Raw genomic sequence first — 27,294 nt, 5'->3', positions numbered from 1 at the left:
TAAATCCCACTTTCTACATATTTCCTGATTATCCTTAAAATCTTCCCTTTGTTAATAATTGCAATTTATCCTGAATATATTGTCTTTTTGAATCCTGTCTTCCTAATTAGACTGTGAGCTCCTTAAGAATAGGACTATCTTTTGCCTTTTGATATATTTCCATTGCTTAGCCAGTTTTGCCTGGCACATTACATTACATGCTTAATAAATGTTTATTGGTTGAATGAATGACAATACCAACTCAATATAAGACAACTTTTTCTTTAAATTATAATCATTTTCATGTTCTGATGTCCCCAAATAAAATACTTCATGGAGACAAACCAATCAAAAAGAAAAAGAAAATTCCTGTCCCAAACCTTCTTTGATCTCAAATGAACTAAAATTTAAAGTTATCAAGATTCTATTCATTTATTAAAATACTTGTTTTGTGCTATGAATCATACTGATTGCTGTGGGGGAACAAATAAAAAGAAAAAAAGTTGTAGCCTTAGACCTCAAAGTCTTTAAAGAGGTCATCTCACAGTAGTATAACATTATAGTGGGTGCTTCTGATGTGTTTAATGTTCAGCATCAATTGATGTATTTGAGATTTAGCACCAAATGATGAGACTGATGTGGGCATTAAATATTGGGGTTTAGTCATATAAAGAATTCAAAATGGCTGTTCTCTTTCGCAAAAGGTAAGTTTATTTAGGAAATTACAGAGAAAATGAGAAGATATAATAAACACCAGGAATGGTAAATATGAAATGGGAAAATATATAATTAGATACCATGAAGCTTGGGGAGATGAGATGGGGTAAGGAGAAAGACACCATGAGCAATAGTAGGGGGATGAAAAGAAAGACACTATGAGGCATGGGGGAAGGGTACGGAGAAAAACACCAAAAAGGCAGAACGCCATGGCTGGCTTATTCCAAAAGGGGTTCAACAAAGATGGATTCATAGCAAATTTATAGGGGAAATTTAATCTCAGGGGTTTGACATAACTTGGATTTCTGAATGGACATAGCAAGGTGAGGCCTTCACAGAGGATGGGACTATAAGATTAAACTGACTCTCATCAGTGCTCTTCTCTGCTTGACTCAGAGAGTAATCTTATCAATACTTCAGGCTTTCACTGTCAACCCCAGACTTCATTTTTTTTTTTTTTTACCAAAATGTTTCACCATTCTGGTGAATAGAAGTAGTCCCCAGGCAGAGACCTAAAAACCAAAATTTTCACTTTTAAAAAACAAACTATTTTGTGTTTATATCTCAAGCATAAAAACTTAATTAAAACTTTTTTATTAAAGTTTTTATTTTCAAAACATATGCATGGATAATTTTTCAACATTGACCCTTGCATAGCCTTGTGATCCAAATTTTCCCCTTCTCCCCACCCTCTCCCCTAGATGGCAAGCAATCCAATATATTTTATACATGTTAAGATATATATTGAATCCAATATATGTAAACATTTAAATAAAACTTTTACGCCTAATTTTCAACTCTTAAAATTTTAACAATCTAATATGGATCAGGAGAGTAATCCCTGGTTTGCTCCAGGGAACAAAGGTAAACAGAAAGGCTCAAGGATCATGAGATCATGAAATGAAATCACAAAAAGTACCAAAAGGTACCTTTATTGATGAAAAAAGATAACAAAGATGACAAAATCCAAAGATAATTTTGCAATATTCTTTTGAAAAAAGGAATCTTTTATAGCTCAGAGGAAGAAGGGAATGTAAAAGCAGGATCTTGAGAATGACAAGGATGTGCATTGAGAAAAGTCTGGGAAATCTGAATTTCCCATGAAGGTGGAAGTATTAACAATGAAAAAGCTGGATGAGCTCTAGCTTCTCATAATTCTATGCAAACAGGACAGTCTGGAAAACTAACCTGATCAGAGTTGACAAAGAAGCAGCATGGGCTTCTTCCTAAGAATAAGTTAGTTTAAGATTCACATCAACCCTATTCTATCTAATTCTTTTCCTTTAGTATCAACAACTCAACTCAACTCTCTGCAGCCATACATTTCCCAACTTCCCTATACAGTAATTTTTTCTTTTCTTTATTATTTTGCACAATTCTTTCTCTCTCCCCAAAATCTTCTCTCACAGAAACAGGAAATATAATGGATGGACCCCCAAGACTATACTTTTTTTTGACCACACTATTATAGATAACCCAAATCTCCAGATAATAATATAGGTGTAGGTTATTTATGTGATACTTGGAGTTTACCTTGCTGAAACTTGAAATTCTGGAATATAGCAGCAGCAGCCCACATAGGTTTGTCTGATGGCTCCTTCCTTAGGCCTAAAGAAAGCAGGTGTATGTTAACCCAAAGAGAGTATGATTTGTTTGTGATTTTGCAGCACCAACTCAATCCATCATATAACTGATGATGTTAACCAAACTACTCTGGCGAGCCTAATAATGTTCAGATTATTTTCTCCCCTCCAGGTGTGCATGCAAACATGTGCCCATGTACACACACACACAAACCCACACACACACGCACACACACACACACACACACACACACATACAACTTCTTGGGATAGTTTCTCAATTTAGAGACAAAAAATGAAATATCATTCAAAAATATAAAATTTATGATTTATCCCCACAGCAAAGTAAATATTATGTATGTTCCAAGCAGAAGCTGACTTTCAAAAATGTGGGAGGAAAAAAAACCTCAGATATAAAAGCAAGGTCTTAATGGGAAGAAAAATGCAAATTCTGAATTGGAGATGGGTAGATTACCCTTGTAAACATGGAAGGTAGTCAAAATGTTTCATTGTGGAGATGAGGAAGGAGATTCAAAATTAGAAATTCAGAAGAAAATTCAAAACAGAGTCGAGGAATCTTCTTAAGAATGAATTGGATGCTCTAAGGAGGAAGAAGCTGTTGTTTTGAAAGAGAAGGATCCTTCCTTCTCTTCTTCCTCTTTTTTTTTAGGAAGAAGGGAGGGAGAAAGGGAGAGGGTGAAGGAGAAAGAATAGAGAGAGGGAGAGGAAGAAAGGGAGGAAGAAGGAGAGGAGACAGAGAGAGAGAGAGAGAGAGATATGAAAAGGAAGAAAGAGGGGAGAGAGAAAGAGGGAGAGGTAAAGAGGCCATTCTCTTTGGTAAAATGTAGATTTATTTAGGGAAAAGATTACATACAAAATGAAGGAATACAATAGACACTAGTAATGATAAATGTGAATTACAATGAAACAGCATATGAAAGACAAGTTCCTCAGTGGGACTCACAATTTCCCAGTGGAAAGGGAGCACCTAATGAGTTGGAGCACGCCCTTAGCTGACAGGCTAAATCCTGAAGGAGCCTTGGCCCCCTGTAAGTTAGTTATAAAGAGGAGAAGTGGAGTTGGGAAGCATAGTGGAGATAGAGAGGAAGAGGAAGAAGGAGAAAAAGGAGAGGGCAAAGGAGGAGAGGAAGAGGACAAGAGAGGCAGGGAGGAGAGAGAGAGAGAGAGAGAGAGAGAGAGAGAGAGAGAGAGAGAGAGAGAGAGAGAGAGAGAGAGAGAGAGAGGGTAAAGCTACAAAACTAACATATGAGACATCATCCAGTCAAGGTCAAAGGAAGTTGAGTTGGTGATTCCCTATTTGAAGAAGAAAGGTACTGAGTCAGTTATTTGTCAATATAATTACCACATAGAGGTTTGTTGTGCTGAGGGGTGACAGATACTCTAACAGCGATGGGGGTCCTCAGGCCGGTGTCACAGGTTTTGTGAAAGAATTCGCAGTCCCAGAATGCAAGTGAAGTTTTTGGCAAAAATGGGTTTACTTCACTGAGAAACCCTTTTTCTCAGTGAACTGCTTCCTGATTAGGAAGATAGCAAAGATTTGATTATAGAGTCTTGTTTTTTATTTAGCCTTCTATTGTTTAGGGCTAGGGAGCCATTAGGGGCTAATTTCCAAATCAATAAGGGTGGTGATTGTTTCCCAGAATACAGTGATTCCCAGATCAAAGTGGGAGCTTCCCATGGGAACCAGGTAGTTTTCCAGAGCCAGAAGATTCATATAGGTGTGGATAATTTTTAGAAATTTCCCCAGTCCAGGTAGCCCACTCTCCACAAAGATCAGGGAAACACAGAGTCTTGTTACATCATTCCCCCCTCAAGCAGTCACCCCAAATTCATTTGGGGCAAAGGGATGGAGGTCTCATCTTCTGAAGCTGCTTCAAGCTGACAAGGGTCATATAGCTGTTCCTATGCTCAATGGGGGTTCAGGCCAGGAGAGGAAGTGCAAGATCCGAAGATGGCAACAGCAACATCTAGGAGATGTTGAGTGTCCAAGCCAATTGTCCCATGATCTTTAAATTGAACAAGTAGTTGGAAGTTCATAACTTAGAGCCTGAAGGAAACAAATGTCATTATTTGCAAATAATGCATCAGGTCCCATCTGTGGGTTATACTAAGGATGCTGATGACCTACCCAAGAATCCTGAATGCCCCCCATTGCCCACGGAAGTCCTAACTTAAAAGCCTAAGAAGCAGTTAACATCGTTCTGGCAGGGCCACAGAATGGCATCAAGAAAAGCCAAAGGGAAAATTCTAAGAGCAAAGTTCTCCTCCTTGGGGTGGGAAAAAGTGAGGAAGAAGACTAGAGTGAGAGAAAGGACACAGACAATTTCACCCTTCTTTCTCCAGAATGTTTTCAGGGGTCTTGCAGAAGAGTAGTTTCAGGTCCTCTGTGGGTTCACAAGAATATTCTGAAATATCTGAGGAAGTAACAGAAGCAGCATTTTTAATCCTAGAAATGAGTCCAGCTGGGGAACTCTTCCAGTGTGACTGATGTTGGAGCACCAAGCTGTGTGCAAACTGAGTGACCCGATAGTGTTCTGGATCTACAAGAATGTCAGTGGTTAAGAAGGGCCTCGCATACAGAAGTTCAAAGGAGCTAAGCTTAATGTTCTCCCATGGTGCAATGTGGACTCTAAGAAGTCCTAATGGGAGATTCTTTACTCAGTGCTCTCGAGTCTCTAAGCACAGTTTAGTAAGAACTCTCTTGAGGGTGTGATTTATTTTCTCTACCTTCCCAGAAGCCTTAAGATGTTTGGCAGAGTGGAGGTGGTAAGTGATTTTAAGTGCCTCAGACACATTTTGGATTACCTGAGAAGTGAAGACTGGGCCATTGTCGCTCTGTAAGGAGCTAGATAGGCCAAAGTGAGGTATGATCTCCTTTAGCAAGCACTTTGATACCTACTGCGCTTTCTCAGTCCTGCAGGGAAAAGCTTCTACCCATTTAGTAAAGGTGTCAACAAAGACCAAAAGCAACTTGAAACCTCTGCAAGGGGACATATGTGTAAAGTCTATTTGCCAATCTTCCCCTGGATATGTTCCCCTTCTCAGAACAGGCTTCAAGAGAGGGGGAGGTTTAACAGCTTTGCTTGGGCACAAACCGGGCAGGCCTGGCAGATCTGCCTGATTGTTTCTCCTACCTTGTGACCAGTAAAAATGCATTTCAAAAAGAATTAAAGAGCATTTCTTCCCAAGTGGGTAGCTTGGTGAAGACCAAAAATCAGTTTCCACTGACTTACTTCTGCGATTAAAAGTTGGCTTGAGAGTGTGTGAAACTAGCCAGAAGAAGAAAGGGTGTATCCTCTTTCTTCTGCAAAGACTTGTTCCTCTGAGCTATATGAAGGAGATGGGAGATTAAAGGTGCCATAGTCAGGGGTAAATGCTGGAGCAGCTGAATCTGCAAACCTATTCCCCTTGGCCTAAAGTGAATCTACTTTCCGAGGCCCTTTACAAAATATGACTGAAACTTCTCTGGGTTCATAGACAGCTTGCAATAGCTACAGAATTTCCCCCATATATTTAATAGGAGAATTCTTTATTATCAAAAGTCCCCTTTCTTTCCATATAGTCTCATGAGCATGCAAAATATGAAAAGCATATTTGGAATCTGTGTAGATGTTCACTCTCATTCCCTTCTCCAGTTCCAAAGCTCTGATTAGAGCAATGAGTTCAGCTTTCTGGGCAAAAGTCCCAGGAGGCAGTGGCTTAACCTCTAGGGTGCCATTGAGAGTCATTAGAGAATAACCTGCCTTTCTTTCCCCATTTTCAAGAAAACTAGATCCATCTGTAAACCATTCACCATCTGGGTTGTCAGGAGGAATGTCCCTTAAGTCAGGTCGGCTGGAGTAGACAAGAATCTAAAGTTTCCTCACAATTATGAAAGGAGTGTGGCAGGGTTAAAGGTGTGAAACAACTGGACAGTCAGGTCAGTGGTGTCTAATAGGAGAGCCTGATATCTAGCAAGCCTCCCACCAGAAAGCCACTAATGCCCTTTGGCTTCTAAAATGCTCTGAACCTGGTAAGCCAAAGTAAGCTTTGAGGCTTCTTCAATTAAAAGGGCCACAGCAGCCACTACTCTAAGGCATGAGGGCCATCCTGGGGAAACTGAGTCTAGTTTCTTTGGGAAATAGGCAATCTGTCTGAGATCAGGTCCAAGAGCCTGAGTTAAGACCCCCAGGGCCTGGCCCCACCTTTTACAGAGTGAAAGGCTTTTCTAAATTAGATAGAGCCAGGGCAAGGTGCAGAAGTCAGGTTGGCTTTTAGGGTCTTAAAAGCTTTGGCCTCATCAGGTCCCAGTCAAGGAGAAGGTTGTCAGGAATGGGGGTTAGGCTATGGCCCAAATATTTGGCAGGCAATGTGGGCTTTGAATAAGGAGCCCTTAGAGGCCAGAAAATTAAGAGTTTTTATGGCTTCATTTAGGGAAGCCTCTAGGGTGGGACTGCAAATCAAAATATTGTCTACATACTGGATGAGATTGCAGCTTCAAATCCCTTAAATTTTTAGGGTATTGGCATTTATAGGGGAATACACTGGGGTCCCGCAGTCTGACTAAAACTGGGGTGGTATGAATGGCTTGCTCAGGGATTCCTTGGTCCCAGACAGAGGAATCCATTTTCTCTCAGATTTCAGAGGTAATGTAAGAGAGCTTTGAAAGAAGCAATAAAAGGTCACGTGGAGGTCTGAGAATAGAAAAGTGGATCCCAAATTTCACCATTAAATCTCACCCTAATGAGGTAGTAGGATAGGATGGAATAATAAGAAAGGTGTGGTCACCAACACACATAACAAGTCACCAAACTTGCAAAGCAGAGGGAAGGTCTCAAAACAGTTCTCAATCCCCATTATCCTATTGGAGGAATGGCAAGTGAGACCAGAGTATTGACTTGAGACAGAAAAAGAGGCACCCCCATATCAAAAAGAAATTCAATAGTCTTACCGGTCACATCCAAAGATAGCCAGCGTTCAGCTGTCATAGTGGAGCTAGGGGGAACCCTTTACAAAGCCCTAAACTCCTGCCAGAGCAGGGCATTGTCCCCTATGGGCAATTTCTCCTCCAGTGCACCTCCTGATTGTACTTGGGACAAGGGCCAGGGGATTTACAGTTGCAAGCCTGATGGCGCTGTCCATTACATCTGAAGCACGAACTCCTATGGTTCCCAGATATGGCAGCACCTAAATTTTGGGACTGTTCTCCATTTCTTTCTTTTAACTCTGCAGTCTTCCTCCTCTACTGCAGTTTGGTCCCTATTATTAAAGCCTCCAAAAGCTGTTTCTAATAGCTGAGTTGAAAAGTTTGAGGTCTCAAAGCTGGCTTCTGCAGCTTCCTCCATGTATCTGGAGTAGATTGTTTAATATTAACATCTCCCCAGGAAAGATCAAAATGGAAGGCATTGGCTTTAAATCCCTCAATAAACTTAGTAGGGTTCTCAGAGTAATGGCCATGTTTTCCTTAACCTTTCGGTCTGACATTGAAAAGGGCATCTGTAACCTGAGTGTCCCTCCCCAAGAGTCTGCTACTTCTCTCAGGGGGCAAAGATTAGAAGGGGAGGCTGAATGGGGATCCTGAGGAGGAGAAGAAGGGGTCCCACTACTTGTATGAGAAGGACTGAGGAGTAAGGGCTGGTCAGCTTCAGAATCTAGTTCAGGAGATGAGGAGATGAGTTGAAGAAATACTGTTGGACTTAAGGTCCTGTCTTTGATAAGGGGATATTTCTGGAAGGGATTCACAGGTCTCCTGATAAGGACTGCATGGTGGTACAAAATAGGGTGTAATGTTCTTTGTTAGTTTTCTGGAGGTTTTGGAGCAGACTTCTTTCAATAGAGTAAGCACCATGAGAATAGCCAGATGTTAAAGTCCAAATCCTTTATTATCTTCTTCACAATCTAGTTTCCTTTTGTAGGGCCCGGGCCAGCTTTCTGGAGAGCCTTTCAGACCAGCCTTGGTCTCAGTGGGGGAAGTACAGGAGGCTAGCCACCAAGAAGATGAATGATGGAATGAATGTGTCTCTGGATCCCTTGTGAATCTGTGTCCTGGCCCTTCTGAGTCTCTCTTCAATCCCTTCTAAGACTGTTTCTGTCTCTCACTCTGGCTGAGTTTATCCCAGCTTTATATGCTCTATTTTGAGTATAAACCAATGACTATATGACTAGGAAACCATTATTTGTTGTTAGATTAAATCAATCATACTGAACTTAGAGAACTATTAATCACCAATAGTCAATTCCACTGACTTTACACCTTGCTAGAGTCCTTGTTTCAGAGTTCTAGCCATAATAGTAGGGATCCTGTGTCTCCAGAGGAATGGAAAGGAGAGGATCATCCAAAAGATCAGTATCTATTTTCAATTCCCCTCCAGTAAATTTTACAAGCAACATCCTGCAGTGCTGTCTTAATTTAGGATCTTGAGACAAGGCCATGAAGACTTGGACATAGGGAACTTCAGTCCACTTGCCTTGCCTTCTGCAAAACAAATCAAGCTGCTGAATATTGCTATAGTTAACTAAGTCATTATTGGGCCATTTTTCCTGGTTCCCCAGAATATATTGAGGCTAGGTAGCATTGCTAAAGAAAATAAGGTTTTTTGTTTTGTTTTGTTTTGTTTTTAGTTTTGAGATCTTTCAGACCAAATTTTTCTCTGTTTTTTAAGAGACAGCCTAAGGGTGTTCCAGCCAAGGTGGCAGAAAAGACACACACCTCATTCTAAGCTCCTCTTCTACCCTCATTAAAAATGACCAAATTCAGCCTCAGAAATAGTGCTTGACTGTTAAAATCCATGAATATTTGGAGTACAACAAATTACCAGCCAAAGATAATCTGTAAGATCACCAGAAAAGGTTTGTCCTGATTGGTGGGAGCAGACCAGCCATAGGCAGGGAGGTAGAATGCAGAGACTAGCACACTGAGCAGATGGGGGGGGGGGAGGGCAGTGATTTTTCAGGGAGGACTCTACCACAGGTTGGCTGCTCTGCTTTGGTTGCGAAGCAGTAGATCATCAGAGAAGTTACAAAAAGGCCAAAGGTAGAAGATACTCCAAAAAACACCAGAATCTAACAGGATCTGGCTACATGCACCCAGCACCAGAAGTGACTTAGCACAGACCACAGCATAGCTGTGCAGACCCACTCTGCAGCCACAAATCTGCACAGCAGGAGGGCTCTGTCCGGGTCAGAGTGGGGTGAATAATTGAACTTCCACAGCACAGCTGCACTTCCCAGGGCAGAAACACTTCCAATGAGGTGCTCTTCCCAGGGCACTTCTGCAGCTTAGCTGTTCTTAGCAATCCATTTTCAGGACAGCTACTGTCCATATGTCTATCCCTGCTCTGCAGAGAAATCTGGTAAACGCCTTGCCTTGAAGGAAGACCCTAAGGGCTTTTTTTAAAAATGAGTAAAAAAGCCAAGCATATGCTAACCATCGATAGCTTATATACAGAAAGAGAGCAGATTTTCAACCTCAAGGAGACCAATAGCAGACGTCTCCAGACAAAACCCCAAAAAGGCATGTAACCTGGTCCCCATCACACAAGGCTCTCCAAGAAAAAGTTATGAAAGATCTTAAAAGAGAGCTAGAAGAAAAATGGGGAAAAGAAAGAGAAGCTCAGCAAGAGAGTATGGAAAAGGTATATAATTCATTTAAAGAAAAATTTGATAAAGTGGTAAAGAAAACAACTTCCTGAATTGTGAATTGAAATAGATAAAGATTTCACAGGGAAACAGAATTTGTGAATTGGAAAAGATAAAGAACTTCCAGAAAAGTAGGATTTGTGAATTGGAAAAAGAATATAACTCAGTTAAAAAAAAAATTAGTGAAATGGAAAAAAATTCCATAGAGCAAAACAACTCATTTAAAAATTCAATTCGACATATACAAAAAGAAGTAAAAAAAAAAAAAAATTAATGAAGAAAATAACTTATTAAATATCAGAACTGAACAAATAGGAATGAATTATTCATTGAGACACCAAGAATCAGTCAAGCAAAACCAAAAAAATGAAAAAATAGAAAAAAAAACGTTAAATAACAAACCTGGAAAATAGATCTAGGAGAGATAATCTGAGAAGTATTGGACTTCCTGAAAATTATGGTGAAAAAAAGAGCCTAGACACAAAATAGTGAAATCATCAAAAACAGGAAATCATCAAAGAGAACTGCCCAGATGTAATAGAATCAGAAGGTAAAATAGGCATTGAAAGAATTCATTGAACACCTGAAAGAGACCCTAAAATAAAAATGCCAAGGAATATTCTGGCTAAATTTCAGAATTATCAGACTAAGGAAAAAAATATTACAAGCAGCCTGAAAAAAAAAATTGAAATAGTGAGGAGCCACAGTGAGGATCACTCAGGATCTACCTGCTTCCACATTAAAAGATCAAACAACTTGGAATCTGATATTCTGAAAGACAAAAGAACTTGGAATGCAGCCAAGAACAAACTACCCAGTTAAGCTGAACATTTTCTTCCAGGGAAGAAGGTGGACATTTAATGAAACAGGTGAATTCCATTTGTTTCTAATGAAAAAACTAGAGCTAAACAAAAAAAAACCTCCAACTATAGGACTCAAGAGAAGCAGAAAAAAGGTAAAAAAGAACTCTTTGAGAACTGTATTTCAGTTATGGACCTACATAAAAAGTGTATGTATAATTTGATTTTACTGACATAATTTTTAAAAAGGGAAGTAGAAATGGAAAGAGGATAGTATAGGAAAAAGGAAAAAGGGGAGATGAAAAGAGGAAAACTACATCGCAAGAAGAGGCACAGGAAACCTATCATATCTGAGAGAATTGGGGGGAGGGGGGGAGGAACATTGTGTGAATCTTACTCTCATCAGATTTGGCCCAAAGGGAAAATAATTGACATATTTGCTTTACAGTGAAACTTCTCTCCCTTCATTAAAAAATGGAAGAGGAAAAGGGAAAAGGATAAGAGTAATAAGGGAAAGGTATAAGAAAGGGGAAGGTATTCAAAAGGGGTGGGAGGAATTCTAAAGAGGGAGAGCTGCATGATACAACTGGTGCCCATAAGTTTAATATTGGGGAAGGGGAGTAAGAGGGGGCAAGAAAAAGAAAAGCATAATCTAGGGATAATAAGATGGCAGGAAATACAGAATTAGTAATTTTAACTATAAATGTGAATGGGATGAACTCTCCCATAAAGCAGAGGCGGATAGCAAACTGGATTAAAAGCCAGAACCCTACAATATGTCATTTACAGGAAACACATTTAAAGCAGGGAGATACATACAGAGTAAAGGTAAAAGGCTGCAACAGAATCTATTATGCTTCAAGTGAAGTAAAAAAGCCATCCTGTAGCCATCCTTATCTAAGATCAAGTGAAAGCAAAAATTGATCTAATCAAAAGAGATAAGGAAGGAAATTACAACTTGCTAAAGGGTAGCATAGACAATGAAGCCATATCAATACTAAACATACATGCACCAAGTGGTATAGCATCTAACTTCCTAAAAGAGAATTTAAGAGAGTTGCAAGAAGAAATAGAAATAGACAGCAAAACTATAATAGTGGGAGATCTCAAACTTGCACTCTCAGAATTAGATAAATCAAACCACAAAACAAATAAAAAAGAAATTAAAGAGGGAATGAAGGACTCCTACCAAATTCCTTTTATGACATAGGCATGGCACTGATGCTTAAACCAGGTAGGTTGAAAACAGAGAAAGAAAATTATAGACCAATCTCCCTAATGAATATTGATTCTAAAATCTTAAATAAAATATTAGCAAAAAAGGTTACAGAAAGCCATCCCCAGCATAATACACCATGGCCAAGTGGGATTTATACCAGGAATGCAAGGCTGGTTTAATATTAGGAAAACTATTAGCATAACTGGCTATATCAATAACCAAATTAACAAAAACATATTATCATATCAATAAATTCATAAAATCCAACATCCATTCCTATTAAAACACTTAAGAGTTTATTCATATAAATGGGTTTTTCCTTAAAATAATTAGTAGCATTTATTTAAAATCATCAGTAAGCATCATATGTAATGGGGATAAACTGGAACCATTCCCAATAAGATCAGGAGTGAAACAAGGTTGCCCACTATCACCATTACTAATCAATATTGTATTAGGAATACATTAAGAGTTGAGAAAGAGATTAAAGGAATTAGAGAAGATAATGAGGAAACCAAATTATCACTCTTTGCAGATGATATATTGGTATAGAGAACACCAGAGATTCTACTTAAAAGCTATTAGAAATAATCCAAGCCTCTAGCAAAGTTGCAGAATACAAAATAAACCCACATAAATCATCAGCATTCTTATGTATCACTAACAAAATCCCAACAGTTAGAGTTACAAAGAGAAATTCATTTAAAGTAACTGCTGATAGTATAAAATATTTGGGAATCTATCTGCCAAGGGAAAGTCAGGAACTACATGAGCAAAAATACAAAACACTTTCCACACAAATAAAGTTAGATTTAACCAATTGGGAAAATATTAAGTGCTCTTGGATAAGGCAAGCAAATATAATAAAGATGACAATACTACCTAAACTAATCTATTTATTTAGTGCAATACCAGTCAGACTCTCAAAAAAATATTTTAATGACCTATAGAATATAACAACAAAATTCATCTGGAAGAACAAAAGGTCAAGACTTTCTTTTTTTTATTACAGCTTATTATTTACAAGATATATGTATGGGTAATTTTTCAGCATTGAAGGTCAAGACTCTCAAGGGAACTAATGAAAAAAAATTAAATGAAGGTGGTTTAGCTGTACCAGATCTACAAATAAAGCAGTGGTCATCAAAACTATTTGGTATTGGCTAAAAAATAGACTAGTTGATCAGTGGAATAGGTTAGATTCAAAGGACAAAATAATCAATAACTTTAGTAATCTAGTGTTGGACAACCCCAAAGACCTTAGCTTTTGAGATAAATATTCACAGTTTGACAAAAACTGCTAGGAAAATTGGAAATTAGTATGGCAGAAACTAGGCATTGACCCATACTTAACACCATACACCAAGATAAGGTCAAAATGGGTTCCTGATCTAGGCATAAAGAATAAGATTATAAATAAATTAGAAGAACATAGGATAATTTACCTCTCAGACCCATGGAGGAGGAAGGAATTTGTGACCAAAGAATAACTAGAGATCATTATTGATAACAAAATAGAAAATTTTGATTATATCAAATTGAAAAACTTTTGTACAAACAAAACTAATGCACATAAGATTAGAAGGGAAACTATAAATTGGGAAAACATTTTTATAGTCAAAGGTTCTGATAAAAGCTTCATTTCCAAAATATAGAGAATTGACTCTAATTTATAAGAAATCAAGCCATTCTCCAATTGATAAAGTGTCAAAGGATATGAACAATTTTCAGATGAAGAAATTGAAACTATTTCTAGCCATATGAAACTATGCTCCAAATCATTATTCATGAGAAAAATGCAAATTAAGACAACTCTGAGATACTACTACACACCTCTCAGATTGGCTAGGATGACAGGAAAAGATAATGCTGAATGTTGGAGGGATGTGGGAAAACTGAGACACTGATACATTATTGGTGGAATTGTGAATACATCCAGCCATTCGAGAGATCAATTTGGAACTATTCTCAGAAAGTTATCAAACTGTGCATACCCTTTGATCCAGCAGTGTTGCTACTGGGCTTATATCCCAAAGAGATACTAAAGAAGGGAAAGGGACCTGTATGTGCCAAAATGTTTGTGTCAGCCCTCTTTCTAGTGGTAGAAACTGGAAACTGAGTGGATGCCCATCAATTGGAGAATGGCTGAATAAATTGTGGTAGATGAATGCTATGGAATATTATTGTTCTGTAAGAAATGACCCACAGGATGATTTCAGAAAGTCCTGGAGAGACTTACATGAATTGATGGTAAATGAAATGAGCAGAACCAGGAGATCATTATATACTTCAACAACAATACTATATGATGATCAATTCTGATGGATGTGGCTCAACAATGAGATGAATCAAATCAGTTCCATTTGTTCGATAATGAATAGAACCAACTACACCCAGTGAAAGAACTCTAGGAAATGAGTGTGAACCACTACATAGCATTTTCAATCCCTCTATTTTTGTCCTCCTGCATTTTTAATTTCCTTCATAGATTAAGGGTACATTATTTCAAAGTCCGATTCTTCTTGTGCAGCAAAATAACATATGTATACATATATTGTATTTGACATATACTTTAACATTAAAAAGACAGCCTAAGGGAGAATCCTTAGGAATAGAAACAGAGGTAGATTTTCCCATTTTGCAACAAATCTTAGATTTTCTGGATTCTATAGTGCCTTATCCTCTCAAGCATCCTTGAGAGGGAGACAGCTAACAGAAATCTCCTAGTTAAGGGTACTTCTGCTAAAGATGCAGGAATTCTGAGTCTAGGCATCCCTAGTCAATGAAGTCTGCTGAGCATAGAGCTCCCAATGGCCTCAAACCTTCTCAAGTGTTTGGGTGTCCTTTGCTATAAAACAGAGACAACAGAGGCAAGAGGTGGCTTACCTCGGCAGGAGGATGTAAAGTTTTGGAAATTCCCACAGTGGGTTACCAAATGTTGAGGGGTGGCACATACCCTAACAGGACTTGGGGTCCCCAGGCCAGTGTCACAGGTTTTTGCAAAAGAATTCATAGTCTGCAAGTGAGGATTTTGCCAAAAATGGGTTTATTTCACTGAGAAACCCTTTCTCTTAGTGGCCTGCTTCCCGGTACAAAATCTTGTTTTTTATTTAGCCTTCTATGGTTTGGGGCTAGGGAGTGATTAAGGGCTAATTTCCAAGTCTGTAAGGGTAGTGATTGTTTCCCAGACCAAAGTCATTCCCAGATCAATTGGAAGTGGGAGCTTTCCTTGGGAACCATGTAGTTTTCCAGAGTCAGGAGATTCAGGTGGGTGGAAATTTAAATGTTTGGTAGAATTCACATGTAAATCCATCCGGTCCTGAGGATTTTTAAATTGATTAATAGCTTGTTCTATTTCTTTTTCTGAAATGGGACTATTTATACTATTTACTTCTTCCTCTGTTAATCTAGGCAAGCTATATTTTTGAAAGTATTCTTCCATTTCCTTTAAGTTATCAAATTTATTGGCATAAAGTTGGACAAAGTAACTCCTAATTATTGTTCTAATTTCCTCTTCATTAGTGGCGAGTTCTCGCTTTTCATTTTTAAGAGTAACAATTTGATTTTCCTCTTTCCTTTTTTTAATCAGATTTATTAAGGTTTTGTCTATTTTGTTGTATTTTTCATAGAACCAACTCTTAATTTTATTAATTAATTAAATAGGTTTTTTTTTACTTTCAATTTTATTAATCTCTCTTTTTATTTTTAAAATTTCAAGTTTCGTGTTTGTAAATAGACCCATTTTAGAAAAAGAAATTGAACAAGTCAAACATCAAACATCAATGAACTCCTAAGAAAAAAATCTCCAGGGCCAGATGGATTTACAAGTGAATTCTGCCAAACATTTAAACAACAGTTAATACCAATACTATGTAAAACTATTTGGAAAAATAGGTAAAGAAGAAGTCCTGCCAAAATCCTTCTATGACACAAATAGGGTATCATAACTTAATACCTAAATCAGAAGCAGCCAAAACAGAGAAAGAAAATTAGAGTAATCTCCCTAATGAATGTGGATACAGAAATTTAAAATAAAATAAAATAAAATATTAACAAAGAAATTACAGAAACTTAGCAGGATAATACAGTATAACCAAGTGGGATTTATGCCAGGAATACAGGGATGGTTCACCATCAAGATTATTACCATAATCAACCATATCAATAACAAAACCAAAAGGAATCATATGATAATCTCAATAGATGCAGAAAACGCTTTTGACAAAATACAACATCCATTCCTATTAAAAACACTAGAAAGCATAAGGATAAATGAAGTTTTCCTTAATATGATAAGCAGTATCTATCTAAAACCACCAGCAAGCATTATTTGTAATGGAGAGAAGGTGGACATATGCCAAATAAGAACAAGGGTGAAACAAGGATTTCCAGTATCACCACTATTATTCAGTATTATACTAGAGATGTTGACTTTAGCAATAAGAAAAGAAAAAGAAATTAAAGGAATTAGAATTGACAATGAGGAAATGAAACCCTCACCCTTTGCAGCTGAAATGATGATATCCTTAGAGAATCCTAGAAAATAATTCAAAAATCTACTTGAAACAATAGCTTTAGCAAAGTTGCAGTATATAAAATAAACCCACTTAAAATATCAGCATTTCTATATATTACTGACAAAGCCCATCAGCAAGAGATAAAAAGAGAAAATAACTATAGATAAAATAAAATATTTGGGTATCTACAAGCCAAGACAAATCCAGGAATTATATGAACACAATTACAAAGCACTTCTCACACAAATAAAGTCAGATCTAAGCAATTAGGAAAAAATCAATTGCTCATGGGTAGACTGAGCTAATATAATAAAAATGACAATTCTGCCTAAATTGGACTACAAATAAATTGCCATAAATTATTTCATAGAGCTAGGAAAAATGATAACAAAATTCATCTGGAAGAACAAAAGATTAAGAATATCAAGGGAATTAATGAAAAAAAAAAAATCAAAGGATGGTAGCTTAGCAGTACCAGATCTAAAACACTATTATAAAGCAGCAGTCATCAAAACCATTTGGTATTGGTTGAGATATAGAGTGATGAATCAATAGAATAGATTAGATACACACAACATAATAATCAATGACTATAGTAATTTAATATTTGATAAACCCTCAAATTCCAACTTCTGAGATAAGAACTCACTATTTCACAAAAATTGCTGGGAAAACTGAAAAATAATGTCAGTAACTCAGCATAGACCTACCTCTCATATCCTATACCAAAATAAGGTCAAAATGAGTTCATGACTTGGTCATAAAGGGGGATACCATAAGCAAATTAGGACAGCAAGCGATAACTTATCTATCAGATCTTTGAAGATCTATGGAGATTATGACTAAAGAAGAACTATAAAACTAAGAAATGCAAAATGGACAACTTCATTTACATTAAATTAAAAAGATTTTGTACAAACAAAACCAACAGAAACAAGATTAAAAGATTTTACAACCACTGTTTCTGATAAAGGCCTCATTTCTGAAATATATAAATAACTGTGCCAAATTTCTAAGAATACAAGTCATTCCCTAATTGATAGTCAAAAGATATGAACAGAAAATTTTCAGATAATTAAATTAAAGCCAACTATAGTCATATGAAAAAATGCTCTAAATCACTATTTATTAGAAAAATACAAATTAAAACAACTCTGAGGAACTACCTCACACTTCTCAGATTGGCTAAGATGACAGGAAAAGAAATGAAATGTGTTGAAGAGGATATGGGAAAACTGGCACACTAACACATTGTTGGTGAAGTTGTGAAATGATCCAACCATTCTAAAGAGCAATCTGGAACTATGCCCAAAAGGCTATCAAACTGTGCACACCCTTTGACGCAGCAGTGCCACTACAGGTTTATATCCCAAGAAAATCATAAAGAGGGAAAAGGACCCACATGTGCAAAAAATGTTTGTAGCAGCTCTTTTTGTGGTAGCAAAGAATTGGAAAATGAATAGATGCCTATCAATTGAGGAAAGGCTGAATAAGTTGTGATATATGAAGATAGTGGAATGTCATTCTTCTATAAAAAATGATGAACAAAATGATTTTATAAAAGTCTGGAAAGATTTACATTAACTGATGCTGAGCAAAACAAGTAGAACCAGGAATACATTGTACACAGTAACAGCAAGATTATGTGATGATTAGTTATGAAACACTTGGTTCTTCTCACTGGTTCAATGATCCAAGACAATCCCAATAAACTTTGTACAGAAATTTCCATTTGCATCCAGAAAAAAAAAAAATCTCTATTAAGATTTAATATAAATCAAAACATGTTCACTTCTCTTTTTTTCCTGTTTTTTTTTCTTTTGTTCTTATTTTTCTCTTCCAACATGATTCATAAAGAATTTATTTAAAAATAAATAAATAAAAAGAAAAAAAAGTTTATAAACATTTATGACATAATATATGACTTTGTTGCTATGGAGTTAACCACTGCATTGGCAACTTAAATTACTTGACAGACTCATCATTTTGTCTGGATCAAGGGCCTTCCAGTGTTTCAGGTACACTTTCTTTCCCACATCTCCTAGGATTGTTCTTGAGGGGACATCATTCATGTCCAGAGAGAATGCCAATTTGGGATCTATAACTCTACCAAAGGGAAATGGCTTTTGCCTTATTTAGATGAAATAGCTTCCATATTTATTTATAGCATTCAGTTTCTCTGTAAAAAATGCCTCCTTTAATTAGAAAGGATCCTACTTATTTAAGTACTCAGAGGACCAGTGTGAAATTTCTAGGAATATCTCTTGACTGTCAATTCCTCAGGCATATATTTCTGTAGTCAATTCTCAAATAGAATTAGAAATTTTTCCCAAGTTTTCTCACCTGCTTTAACATCAGTGGTCTTAATTAAACATTTTTTCAATTCTTTTACTTTTCTGCCTTTTCTCAAGTTATAGGTCTTCTCTTAATATCAGGAGACCTCTATGATCTTTCAACTAAAGCAAGATGATATCGCTCAATTACCTTAGCTTCCATATTTTTCTAAAATTTGCTTCATGTGTAGGTGCACACTAATGCATAAATATTAATGCAATTAATAAATACAAAGAACTATGACAACAATAGCGTATTGGATTAATATACTATGATTAAACAATATAGTAGTACAACGAAAGGCATGCATTTAAATCATGAAAACAGTACCAAAAAATTTTCATATGCCAACATGTAACAATTATACACACAATGTAGTCCAGACTTTGAAGACATATCATATTGATGAGGTCCTGAGTAATTAGGTGGGGTTGGCAGAGAAAGACTAAAATATTATATTCTCTGAAGCAAGCAGGGAAGGGCACGAATGAGGATTAATTTAACCTTATAATCCCATCTTCTATGGAGCATATGGATAGCCCCACCTTGCTGTATCCAGCCAGAAATCCAAGTTATGTCAAATCCCTGAGGTTAAATTTCCCCTATAAATGTGTCCATGGCCCATGCCATCTTTGGGTCTGTCTGCCACGCATTCTGCCATATGATGTCTTTCCTATCACCCTATCTCTTGCCACATGATCTTCCTTCTCATTATCTCACCATGCCTCTCTCTTTCTTATAGCTAACTAACTTTTTTAGAGTTCTAAGCTCCTCTATGGATTTAGTCTGCCAGCTAATTGTGTATTCCAGCTTCATGGAGTATTTCCTTTCTACTGATTAACTATGAGTTCCATTAGGGAAATTGTCTTTTCTATTGTTAATTATTAAAACCCCTTTCTTGCTAACTGTATCCTTTCCCCAAAATAATTTCATATTTACCATTCCTGGTACCTATTGCATTTCTTCATTTTATCTGTAACCTCTTCTCTTAAATAAATGTACCTTTTGTCAAAGAGAAACGCCATTGTAAATTCTTCACATGACTGAACCCCCAACATTTGGTGCCTGAAGCTCAATCTGTCATTTGGTGCTGAAATTGCTCTCCTAAATCACATCAATTGTTATAAATTCAGCAGTCACATTATAGTAGAATGAAGCCTTTTAATAAATGAAAAACAAACAATACATTAATTCTTGGATACAACCAGGAAGAAACAAAATTATATTTCTAAAAATAATCTTATAGAGGGGAAAACAAGAAAAAGTTTAAACAAAACATTTTGCAGAATGTAAAGTCAAAATCTGCTTCTGAAATAAAAATCAATCACAAGTCATAACTGCCTGAAAGTTGTAAGTTAAAAATAATAATAATAATTACTCAAGATTTAGACTGTTTTCCTAAAGCACCATTCATTCAAATGCAAAGGCCTAAGTAAGAAATGAACCTGAGATGGCCTTAATATTCAATATCACAAAAAATCAACCTGAAAAAAAAATCCTCCCTTCAAAGTTTTACACACACACACACACACACACACACACACACACACACACACACACACACACACCATTAGTTTACAAATAGAAAATGTAAACCAAACAATACACAAAAAACAATTACTCTTTTTATTTATTCCAGACAAGCCGAAATACAAATAAACCAAAAACAGTGAGTCTCATGGAACTAAAAGATGGAGATTTCAGTAAAAGTTTGAAGTTATTTTGAGTTTAAAAGGTTTACTTGAGTAGTCCTTTTCAGAAACAATGTACTATTCTCAAGAAGAATTTATTGAAAACCAAAACTTTTTCCAAAGATTTTTTTTTTAAACCAGCAAAAACCCTACTAATTTGTTGCCTCAATTGTAGAAGTGTTCCCCTGAATTCCAATTCCATTTTAAAAAATACTTCTTAGGATCTGGACAGGCAAGATTGTATAGATTTTTGTACATGTTTTGCTTAGGAGAAACCCACACTACAAACTCCACTAGCACTTGAGTTCACTTTTACAAGGAATTATTTGCTCAAAGATATAATCACAAATATTCAGACACACTTGTCCAAAAATGGGAAAAATAAGATATTATCTGTAAAGAATTTAACTGGGAACATAATAAATGCTTAATAAATACTTGTTGCCTTCCTGTCTTCAGATTCAGTGTCTATCTGCTGTACCATAGCAAAGTTTATAATTGTAGAATTATAGTTCTCCTGGTATATATATTCTCTTTAGATATAATTTATTAACTTGAAAATTTACTCGTTCTACTCTCAAGGACACTATATTGTAGAAGAATGAGATTCAGCTTTATGGGATATATTTTCTTTTTCTTTTCAATCAATGGTTCTAATTGAGTATTAGAGGTTGATTCATTAATGAGAAATATACCAATGGGAGTTCTTGAGCTTTAATTGTAGTAGGGATAATAACCTACACTAATAATAAAACTAACATTTATATAGTATTTTAAAGCTCGCCAAGTGCTTTATAAATATTTTCTCCTTTTAGAATCAAAATAGCCCTAGTTAAGTGATATTATTAGGTTTTCTTCTATGATCTTCAAAGTACTGAGCAGACTGCCTCTCCCCCACCCCTCTTTCTTCCTCTCTCTCTCTGTCTACCCCCTCCCCTTTCTTTTCTTTCTTTTTGTCTCTAGAGAAATCCTATCATAGTAAAGAAAGGTTGAAGAAAAATGAGAATGGGGTCAGGAAGATTTGGACACAACTGAAAAGTGACTTAACAACATTATAGCATTATGTATATGGTGTGTGTGTGTGTGTGTGTGTGTGTGTGTGTGTGTAATGGCAGTCCAGATGACCTCTCTCCATATATATGTAATAATTGGCACACATGATATGTACATATCAATACATAATTATAGAAAATTTTTATTTTTTTAGAGCTGCATAATAAAAAAGTGAATAAGAGATAAACAATAAAACTGAATAGAATATAGGGAAATGTGTATTTAAAAAGCTCTAAAGAGTTCTTAAACAAAAGATTTCAAGACTAACTGTATATACAAAAAAAAATTGTGTTACTTTAGGGTTTTTTTTTCAGTTCAGTTAGCTTCTTCGTGTGTGTATGTATTTGTACATCTATATGAATATATATATACATATAGAGTGTGTGCAATACATATATGCACATATACATAAAAACCATACATTTCTTTATACATTTATTGCTGCAATCTAAACATGTAATACCCATAATATATTTCATATAAAGTTGGCAACAATTTTGTTATGAAATAAAGTATTTTAAAGTTATCTTTAAATTTACCTACTTAATTAATGTATCCTTTTATTTTCTAAACCAGTTTATATAAAAATCTCCTTTTTTCCTAAAATGAACAAAAGGAAAAAAGAAAGAAATGGCACCCTTCTTTGGCATATCAGAATTTAAAATAACTTTTCTCAATGCCAGACTCTTGTCTTTTTCTCTACAGTCAACTCGTATTTGCTTCCAAAGAATCATCGACAATGTAAAAGCAGTCCCCTAATATCTTTCGTGTATGTGTGTACATGCATGTGTTTTGTTTTGTTTTTTTTCTTTAGAAAACTCATTAAAAAGCAATTCTCTCATAACCACATGCTGAAGCAGTTACTGGAGATTCAAAATCAATGCACTCATTACTGGCTCCTCTACTTTCACTGGGATGCAAGTCAGATTTCCCCTGAAAATTGGTTTCTTGTTCTCTCTTAAAGCAATTTACAGCTTAGATTGGACAAGAAACGTTTACTGATATTTTCCTGTATAAGGTACTGATGAAAATATTTTTAATGGATATGTTAACATCTCTTTTTCAAATATTATACTTACTCTAACTTACTCTAACATACCCTTTAAAAGCATAATATTGATGTTTACTTTTTTACATTGCAGGGTTTCTTTAAATTGTTGTGCACATTCCATGTTTCCCAAAACATGTTTTCCTAAAGGACAAAGGGAATCATCATCAGTGAATAAGTGAGCCTTATCATCCTTTTGCTATAGCCACAGAAGTCTTCAACTATTGAAGCAATGTTATTCAAGCCTGGAGAATACCAAAAAGCCTGATGCCCCAGGGTTTAGATAGTATCAGTTTAGGGGTGGAGGCTTAGAATGGGGAGAAGACAGCTTCAGGATCAACAAAACAGGATTTGCAGAAAATTGCAACTTCAATATGAAGTCCTTTGGAACAATTAATAGTTTGGGCTTAAAAGGAATTTAAAGTAAGAAATCATCTCTGAAAGCAAAACAATGACTAGAAATCATTCCATACCTATCTATCCATCTATATCTTTATCTATATATTTATATATCTATATCTTTATCTATATATAGCAACTCTCTGCCCTTATGACATTCTCTCAGTAGTGCTATAAAAGTATCTAGCAATAGCTTTGCTTTCTAGGTATTTCTTTCTTTTGGGTTGCGATTTACTTACTTTTTAAAATCTAATACTGGTTGTTTCCATTTTTTAATTTGTTTAAAGTCCAGATTCTTTCATTTTCTGTCTTCCTTTCCCCAGTTCTCTTGTTTCCCAAGTGATTCCTTCCTTATATTACCTCCCCTCTTTTTTTATATTTTTATTTCTAAGGCACAGATAGTACCTATCTGGTTCAAAAAAAAAAAAAAAAACATAGTAAATGCTTATTGATTAATTGAAATTCTCTTTTAATCTTTTTCTTTTTCTTTTTTTTTTTTTGAGGCACTTGAGATTAAGTGACTTGTCAAGAATCACATAGTTAGGAAGTATTAAGTGTCTCAGGCTGTATTTGAACTCAGGTCCTCCTGACTTCAGGGCCAGCACTCTATCCAGTATGCCATCTAGTTGCCCCCCTTTTAATCTTTCATTAATGTAATAACACTTCAAACTTTAAGGTGTAATGTCCAGACTAGCTTTCTAGAGGATCTCTGCATGGACCTTCATCTTTAGGTGGAGAAGTGATGAAGGCAGGATAGCTACCACGAGTCTGGTCAAAGATGAAGTACTGAGTCTGGAGTCTGGAGTCTATAGTCTGGAGTCTTCTCTTGTGTCTATGTCTGACACTCCCTTAAATACCTCAGTACAATTACATCACTACAGCACACTGAGCATGGGCAATCATTACATCACCTTATCACATTAAGTATATGTTTAGAGAACCATTATCTCACACTGAGTAACTATAAGCACCCTGCTGTCCTTGATCTTTTCAGAGTTCTGGCCCTCTACATTAAGGTTTACAAAATGTCTTTTTCATAACAACACAGTAAAAGAAATAGGTACAAAGACCAGAGGCTATATTCTAGACTGGTCTTTTGGTTCACAGTACATTGTCTTTATCCAAATTAGGATGGAGAGAGAAAAGGCAAAATCAGTTGAGATTATATCACACATCACAAATCTTTAGACATTGAAGACCAAGCCAATCATTAAACTATGGGACCATGTCTAAAATATATAAGAGAGCATGTGCAAACCCAGGTGCACACACACTCATACATATACAGAATATGTAGAATAATCAGTCTTAAATCCTAGTACTATGCTTTTCCTGTTGCTCCATACTTTCTAGATTAGTGTAAAGTTGGCTCTTCCAGAATTATAATTACTTATAATCTTTGACATAAAGCATGTCTTGAGAAATTGTTGGTGAAGGAAAAAAAATCAAATGGCCTACTCAATACTCGTCTATTCCAAGTGAAGCCTCTCTTTGTAGAGACAGACAGACAGACACACACACACACACACACACACACACACACAAACACACACACACACACACACACAGCAAGACACACAGAGAGGCAAGAAAGAGAGACAAGAAAGACAAGACAAGAGGAAAAGATATGAAGTTTTCCTTGTACCAAATGGAATCTTTTGTCTTGCTATGATTTGTAAAGGAAAAAAAGCTTTTTTAAAAAAAAAAGGAAAACATTTCACAATCACCCAGATTTACAAAATGTAATTTAAGTTCTAGTTTTACTTTTGGTTTGGCAAATTGAAGAAGCAGATTGAGAGACTGTCAGAAATGAAAATAAAGCTAAAAGCAGCAATCTGGATAAGTAATAAATAAAGGTATAATAAAAGTAAGACTTTTATTGTATCTGCTGTCTGAGAGAAGAGAGAGTAAAAGAAAAAAAGGAAAAAAGAAAAAAAAAAAGGGAAATTCAGAGAGAAACTGGCAACTCTTCTTCAATTTATAATCTTAGAAAGTTACTTAGAGCACTAAGAAATTAAATACCTTTCTCAGGATCATATAGCCAGCACATGTAAGAGGTAGGACTTGAATCAGGGTCTTTCTGATATCAAGGCCAAATCTTTTTTTGTTTTGTTTTGAAATTTTAATTTTCAACATTTGCTTTTATAAAATTTTGATTTTCATCTTTTTCTCTCTCCCTTCCTTCTTTCCCTTCCCCTTTCCAAGACAGCAAGCAATCTGATATAGGATATACATCTACAATCATATTAAACATATTTCCACATTAGTCATGTTGTAAAAGAAGAATCAGAAAAAAAGAGGAGAAAACCAAGAGAAAGAAAAAAAAAAAAAGATAAAAATAATATGCTTGGATCTGCATTCAGTGTCCATAATTTTTTCTCTGGGTGTGGTTGACATTTTCCAAAGTTAATTAGGATTGCCTTGGATCATTGTATTGTTGAGGAGAGCTAAATCTATAAAAATATGATGTACAATGTTCTCTTAGTTCAGATCACTTCACTCAGCATCAGTTCATGTCAATCTTTCCAGGTTTTTCTGAAATTTGCCTGATCATTTTTTCTTATAAAACAATAGTATTCCATTATTTTCTACAGTATGCCATAATTTTTTCAGTCATTCCTCAATTGATGGACATCCCTTCAATTCTTTGCCACCACAAAGAGACTGTTGATTAATGCCTATTTTCTGCCATAATATTCTTTAGTTTTTCCCTTCAGTTTTTGTCAAATAGGGAGTTTTTATCTCAGAAGATAGAATCTTTGAGTTTATCAAAGAGTGGATTACTAGAGTCACTGACTACAGTGTCTTATGTATGTAACTGATTCCACTGATCCATCGCTCTATTTCTTAGCCAATACTAATTAGTTTTAATGATTGCCATCTTATAAAATAGTTTTAGATCTGGTATGGCCAGCCTTTTTTTTATTTTTTAAATAATTCCCCTGATTATTCTTGACCTTTTGTTCCTCCAGATAAGTTTTGTTATTATTTTTTCTAGCTCTATTTTTGGTAGTTTGATTGGCATAGTACTGAATAAGTAAATTAATTTAGATAGAATTGTCATTTTTATTATATTAGGTCAGCCTATCCAATTTGTTTAGATCTGACTTAATTTTCCCAGTTGCTTATATTTGACCTTATTTATGTGAAAAGTGTTTTGAAATTATGTTTATATAATTATATCCCCTAATATATGGTTTAGAAACATAGTTCTCAGGTTGGTCTTGGCAGGTAGATTCTCAAATATTTTATATTGCATAAAGTTATTTTAAATGAAATTTATCTTTCTGTCTCTTCCTGCTGGACTTTGTAATATACAGAAATTACAATGATTTATGTAGGCTTATTTTATATCTTGCAGATTTGTTAAAGTTGTTAATTGTTCTACTTTTTATATTGATTCTCTAAGTACATACTCATATTATCTGTGAAAAGTGATAATTTGATTTCCTCATTACCTATTAATTCCTTCAGTTTCTTTTTCTTCCATTCTTGCCAAAGCTAACATTTCTAGTCCAATAATAAATAATGGTGATGATAAGAGGCATTCTTATTTCAACACTGACCCTTTGGGGAATTCTGCTAGCTTATCCCTATTATAGATAATGCTTGTTTAAGGTTTTAGATAGATATTACTTATTATTTAAATGAAAATTTCATTTATTCCTATGTTTTCTAATATTTTTAATAGTAATGAGTGCTGTACTTTATCAAAAGCTTTTTCTGCATCTATTAAGATAATCTTGTGATTTCTTTAGTTCTGTTGTTAATGTGGTCAATTATGCTGATAATTTTCCTGATATTGAAGCAGCCCTGAATTTCTGATATAAATCCCATGGGGTCATAGTATATTATTTTAGTGATAAAATGTTATAATCTCTTTGCTAAGTTTTTATTTAAAATTTTTATCAATATTCATTAAGAACATTAGTCTATAATTTTGTTTTGTTTTGTTTTTTTTTTTGGCTCTTTCTGGCTTAGGTATGACCATATTTGTGTCATAAAAATAATTTGATAGAGCTCTTTATTTGCCTATTTTTTCAAATAATTTGTATAGTATTGGAATTAATTGTTCTTTAAATGTTTGGTAGAATTCACATTAATCTATCTGGCCCTGAAGACTTTTTCTTAGGAAAATTGTTGATGACTTATTCAATTTCTGCCTTAATTGTTTTATTTTCTCCTCTATTAATCTGGGCAATTTATATTTTTGTCAATATTCATCCATTTTATTTAGATTGTCAGATTTATTGACATACACTTGAGCAAAATAGTTCCTAATTATTGTTTTAATTTCCTCTTCATTAGTGGTAAAT

Source organism: Sminthopsis crassicaudata, chromosome 2, assembly GCF_048593235.1.
Source record: "Sminthopsis crassicaudata isolate SCR6 chromosome 2, ASM4859323v1, whole genome shotgun sequence".
NCBI lineage: Eukaryota > Metazoa > Chordata > Mammalia > Dasyuromorphia > Dasyuridae > Sminthopsis > Sminthopsis crassicaudata.
This window is presented reverse-complemented; position numbering follows the sequence as displayed.